Source organism: Akebia trifoliata, chromosome 12 (genome assembly GCF_017979445.1).
Source record: "Akebia trifoliata isolate Shusen 1 chromosome 12, ASM1797944v1, whole genome shotgun sequence".
In the NCBI taxonomy this organism is placed as follows: domain Eukaryota; kingdom Viridiplantae; phylum Streptophyta; class Magnoliopsida; order Ranunculales; family Lardizabalaceae; genus Akebia; species Akebia trifoliata.
This window is the reverse complement of record NC_141386.1, coordinates 16,425,808-16,432,254: the sequence shown is the minus strand read 5'-3', so window position 1 is coordinate 16,432,254 and position 6,447 is coordinate 16,425,808. Positions and strand designations below refer to the sequence as shown.

The 6,447-nt window shown below is 35.9% G+C and overlaps 1 pseudogene; it reads left to right on the top strand.

Annotated features, from left to right (window-relative positions):
- Positions 1-963, top strand: LOC147388946 (F-box/kelch-repeat protein At3g24760 pseudogene; annotated as a pseudogene).
- The last annotated feature ends 5,484 nt before the right edge of the window (positions 964-6,447 follow it).

Below are 6,447 nucleotides of genomic sequence, written 5' to 3'. Positions count from 1 at the left end.
ATGGTAGAATCCAATTCGAATTCAGATTGGGGATCTCTAAGTTCTGATCTAATAGAGCTAATCCTTCCCCAGATCCACGACTGCTTGCAGGCTATGGCACTCCATCATCATTCATCCTTCTTTCTCTTCTCGCATTTCCGCCATTAAAAAAAAAATCATGTTTCCTTCTTTACGGCCATAATGATATCTTCAACAACCCAAAATTCAGCTTCTCTCACGTTCTTAAACGATCTTGGCAACAAACCTCTCAGCTAAATTTCTCTAGATCTGATCCTCTCATAGATTTTTTCAAAGACAAATTTGGTTTATTGAGATTCATTATTGTTGGTGGTGTAAGATTCATTGGTGGATTGGTTGATATTAAGGATCAATTAGCAATCGAAATCTGTGATCTTCGAATCGATTCATGAGTTATTTGCCCACCTCTTCCTATAGATATCAAATCGAGAAATTCGTCTCAATGGTTATCATCAGCATTGTTTAGAGGCAAATTCTGCATTTTCGGGATTTATTTGTGTTTCATTCGATCTCAATTTCCAAGTTTGAAGTGAGGTTTAGACCTTTAGACCCCCAGGGATTCTCTTCTCATTCCTAATCGCTTGTAAGGATCAGCTTGTTCTTGCTGGCCTATGTAATAGTCCTCGTGGACCTTCGTTTAATTTGTGGAGCATTGGTGATCGAACAATGGATTTTACTGATATTAGAATTATCCTTCAAGATCTTCTTTACAGTTTGTTGGATAGTAACGAGGACGATAAATTTGCTTGCTTGAAATGTGTAGGATGAGGAAATTTGATCTATGTTTTCAATTAGGAGAATCACATGATATACCCAGTTTGGGTTTGTGAAATTGACAAAGTGAAATATAGTTGGAGAAAGGTTCCTGATTTGCCCAGACCTGTGAATCGATTTCATAAGATTATCAGCTTTTGTTCCACAGTTAATCTAGGTAATGAACCGTAGGTTAGGTTTGTTTTATGATTTTTATGGTACATTATTTCGTCAAAAAAAATTAAATAAAAATATATATATTAAATTAATTAGTTTTTTTAAAATAAATAAAGAAATCATTGCTCCTTATCTCAACATCTATCATTCTATCCTCAGTTCAAAATTGTTAAAATCTCGATTTATTTTGGGTCATCCAAAGCGATCCTCGATTGAACCATAATAATAATAAATAAATAAAGTCTTTGTTCTAGTTTTTTTTTTTTTTAATAAAAAAGTTAGGGTGAATTTTTTTTTGGTAAGTCAACTTAGGTGAACTCATCCTCCCTCACGAGAGGAGCTAATTGTATGCTACTTATTTGAATGATTTTTACCATAATGGTTTGATATGATACCTCAATTCTCGATGTAACAAGTCAAGTTGACTCATTTAAAGTTATTGGTTTCATACAATTTATTTGTTCTCATATATTCTCTCGATATGATATAATGATGCTCCATGTGATATTTTCTTTCATGTTAGATGATGTTGAATATTACGAGGTAAGTTAACTCAATAAATTCACATTTGAATAGGTCACATGCTACATTAGGGTGCATGGTTTCCTTTTGATAACTGATTGATTCACCCTTGGATATATTGATTGATTGAACCATTGAGTCTAACATGTTGATTGCTTAATTCTAATTAATTGATTGGCTTGGATTTATTGATTTTAATTTCTTCTGATTAGCCTGCTATGATTTTTGATATTTGCATTTGTTATGATTATGGCCCATTGATGATCTGATCTGGCCCACAGGCCCATTTATTTGAAAAAGGCCCTAGGCACACCCCACCCTGTTTTGCATTCACCACAAGCACGTTTACTATTTTGCACGCTTGCATGTCCCAATATAGCTAACGTGGCACTAGTGCGTGGCCCGGTCTCTTCGAAGATGCGATGTCATTCATGAAAACCACAACTCCAGTCACGTACCTTAGGGTATATCAAACTGGGGCATCAGTACCGTCTGATCAGGTGACTCTGAAAGGTATATCGATGCACCCAGGCTAGAGCAACCTGAGCCTTTGACCTATTGTGAGCCACACAATCACATGTCCCGTTTGCCAACGTAGTACTAGTACGTGGTCGGTCCCCTTGTGGGATGCCAAACCATTTATGAAAGCTATAACTCTTGACTCATACCCATAGGCATATCAAAGATGGTCCAAGTACATCAGTTGCACTTCTTGGTTAAAATCAGTGCCTAAGCAAGATCCTGTTCCGATGTACTACGGTACTAAGAGGATAGACTACATCTATTCTAGAAAAGATGTGATTTAAGAGTGCCTTTGCTCAAGCATCGCTAGCCACCTCTGATCTGGGGATTAAACTAGCTATTTTTGACTTCAGAGAAGTGAGTTGAAGTTTTACATTAACACCTATATAGTATATCAAACCAAAAAATCACATATCGAAATGTATATAGGTGCACTTGGGCAAGGGTGGCCAGATAAATTGCAGTACACGTAATAAACCTAGAGTCTAGAAGCCTTCATATAGGTCACGACCTGAACTGACTATGGGTATTCCCAGGTTTCTCTATTTAATCCAACCAACAGGTAAGTGGGTGGACTGATCCAGACTGTTCAAACTAAACCTACTATATCGACCTGACCCAATTGGAAAAATTTACCGATCAATTTGAACCAATTAAACTAGTTGGCCCAATTGACAAATGAATCAAACTGATCAATACCAAATCAGTTGAACTAATTGATTTCACTTTTAAGGATCCAGATTACTTTATACCAAATAGATGCGATCCTAGGGTCGAAATTTTTCGTCTGATCAAAGGTTCAATCCCAATCAGGGGTAGACCCGTGACTAACCTTTTTCACCTTCTTGGTCACTATAGACTTATAGGGCAATTGGATTCAATGTTTCCCACCGGACTTAGGCTATATCAAAACTTTAATCATGTGGTTAAGAGTCAAACCTTTAGAGTTAATGGTTAACCTTGGTTTACTTCCAATCAGGTGGTAATTGGTCCCAAACGTTCTAAACCTCCATCTGTACCACTTTGGGTCCGTGAAAAAAGTCGTATTTCTAGAGTACCATTGCCAAGTAATCAGTCTTTGCCATAAAAAGAAACGAGTACCATGGATGAAGCTGCGCTCCGTCAGATTTTAGAATCTTTTCAAGCACAGATTATTGCTTCAGTTCAAACACAAATTGAATCCCTGAAAATTGAAAAGGGAAAAGATAAAGTTATAGAACCTCAGGATGTGTTTGACCTTGTCGAAAATCAAGAAGATGATCAATTACCTGTCGATCCTATGTTAACTCATCGAATAACTCAGGTTAAAACTACTTTAAAGAATATTAAAGACCCCGACGATCTTACTCTTGAATTAAGGGCAATAACCTTGTTTCCTACGGTCCGTCTGCCAGAGAAGTTTACAATGCCAGATATAGAGAAGTTTGACGGTATTGGATGCCCTAAGACTCACTTGAAAGTATATGTCGGCATAATGCAATCTCAGGGTCTGAGTGAATAACAGATGGCTCAACTTTTTCAAAGAACCCGGCCCTACACTGGTTAATGTCATTGGACTCATCTCGGGTAAGAACATGGCATGAATTGATGAAAGAGTTTATTGGTCGGTATTCATTCAACACGGATATTAAACTCACAAGAAGAGACTTAGAACTACTAAACAGAAACCCAGGAAAACTTTCACTGAGTTCATTGCTCGATGGAGAGCTAAAGCCGCTCAATTGTGGGACCGACCTCAAGAGAAGGAACAAGTCAAGATTATCCTCAGGAATCTCACTCCAAATTATGCCAAGTACTTGATACCTCAGTACCTTTCCACTTTTCAATCCCTCCTTAAGACTGGAAATCAAGTTGAGGATGCCTACTCTTCGGGACTTTTTGGTAATCCGTCTGAGTCAGAATCCAAACATTTCAAACCTAATGTCAATTCCTTACAAGTGGCCAACACCTCATTTGCACTATCTCCTCAAGCTACTCAGCCTTCACAAGCTAAGCCTAGAAGATAATTTGTCAATTTTGAAATGTCCCTTAGTGTTGCTTATCAAAAATTGATGAAAAGGGGATTGCTGACACCTTTACAACCTAAGCCTTTGCCTAATCCTCTTCCCCCAAACATGGATAATGGGCAATTTTGTGAATTCCATCAAATGCCTAGTCATGTTCTAGATAGGTGCATTACCTTCCGTCATGTTATCCAAGACCTTATTGAGCAAGGAAAAGTCACCATACCTGCTCCTACTACTCCCAATGTTAAGACTAACCATTTACCTATCTTTTAAAATCAACCCCCTCCTACTATAAACCTAATATCAATATCCAAATCCGAATCAGTTGACCTAGTTTCTTTCATTCACCCAATTGATTTTAACAGTGCGTTCGCTCCATGCCAGAATGAGCTCAATTACCCCAAGACAGTACTAGAACTAAAGAACAGAGAGATTATTGAAGCAACGGGTTGTCTAACATATGACAGGCTTGAATCGAAATATGAAGAGATAGTAAAAGCAAGCAAGTTCAATTCATCCATCGAAGATAATCGAAGTGGCATAGACCCTAGAATTGTGTCCCTCCATTCAAAATGATGTCGGCTTTTTTAAGTCTTCTTAATTTTTTTTAGCTTCAGTTGCGTCAATCTTTGAGTTCAGTTAGTCATCTTTAATTTTAGACTTTAGTCAGGTTTGTCAGTCTATGTTTTTTTTATTCTAATAAATAATGAAGCTTTTGATTATCATATATGCAATAATGATGTGAACATAAAATCTAACATGAGAAATGACTTAAAGCTTACTAATCAAATTTGATAAATATTGGAAATGAAGAGCACACTCAAGAACTCAAATTGGTGAAACGTTATCCTCAAGAGAACATGAGAGAATAATAAACTTATTAACGTTCCTACATGGTCTCATGAGGATAGATTGTACCAAAATAGATTAAGTATAAAGTCGAGAGTGAACTTCAAAATCAAATATTATCGATCAAGAATGATGTAGTTGAAACCATCACAAATGTGCCAAGACCCACAAGAAGGGATCCATCATGTTTTTCACTCAAAGAAAAGAATTATCATTAGCAAAAAAAAAATATGAGATTTCTTTTGAAGTTTGGAAAGGGTTGAACGAGTCAATGTCAAATACAAAGAACTCAATCACATTCAATTTTGTAAACGAAGACTGAAGATTACTCCTCATCAAAAGAAGACCTTACTCGACAGAGCCATCAAGACATCAAGTTCCTAAAATCTTGACCAAATCAAGTTGTATTTCACCAGATCATGCCTTCTTTGGTCGAACTATTTTCCTGTCTTACCAAGAAAAAGATAACTTTCTTTAACCCCACGCAGCCTTTAAAAAAAAGAATCAATAGCCTCTTTTTTCTAAATCACACAAACCAACCTTGGGAGGGAATCTTAGTATGAACTACGTTTTGACCTAATCTCAAAAGAAAAAAATGAAATATTTGGAGTACGTAGGCAACCTAAGAAGTTACTTCAGGTCCGATCACACAAAGAATATGTGTATTCTCTTTGGAAAAATGTCATCTAAAAAGAAAATCCCCTATTGAAAGGTTCAAAAGAAAAGAATGCCAAACTAGGGGCATTAGAAAAAAGAATCAAAAGAATTGATAATAAAAAAAAAGATGTCAAACTAGGGGCATTAGAAAAAAAAATCAAAAGAATTGATAAAAAAATGTTAAACTATAGGCATTTAAAAAAAATCAAAATAATTGACAGAAAAGAGAGAATATCAAACTAGGACCATTTTAGGAAGTTGAGCCTTATATCTTTCTTTTTAAACCATATCCTAAGCCCACCTATTAAGTCCTCCTGAATGCTAATTGACTCGATTAAGGTGTAGGGAACCAAGAAGTTGTCGAGTTAGTTATTCAAGATCACCAAGAAGAAAAAAAACCCGTTAAGTCAAAAACCCAAAAGGGAGACTTTGGCAAAAGTTAGGGCATAACCATAAAATAAAAAAAAAAAGAATGCCTGCTAAGTTGAAAACCTGAAAAAAAAACGACCTAGGCAAAAATTAAGGCATCATTAGAAAAAAAAAAAATAAAGCTCGCTAGATTGAAAATCTAAAAAGGCGATCTAGGTAAAAATTAAAGCCTCATCAAATTAGAGAAAATGTCTCATCAAACAGAAAAATTCAGAAGGAAGCATATACAGAAACTAGGAAATGCAGAATCATTCAAGCCACAACATTCATTTTTCAGCCAAGAGCTCACATCTGACAAAGATAATGTTGAAGTCAAAAAAATCAGAAGTCATCTTGAACATTGTAAGATCTTCAAGGGTATGTTTACTTGCTCAAGTGTTCGCTAATGGAAGATGTAGAATCATCAACCACTTTGAAGAGAAAGATCTTTTATTCTAATATTTATCAAGATTTTTTAAGTCTAGCTCAAGCATTTTTCAAAAGAAATTTGAAAGAAAATGACCAATCCCTTATT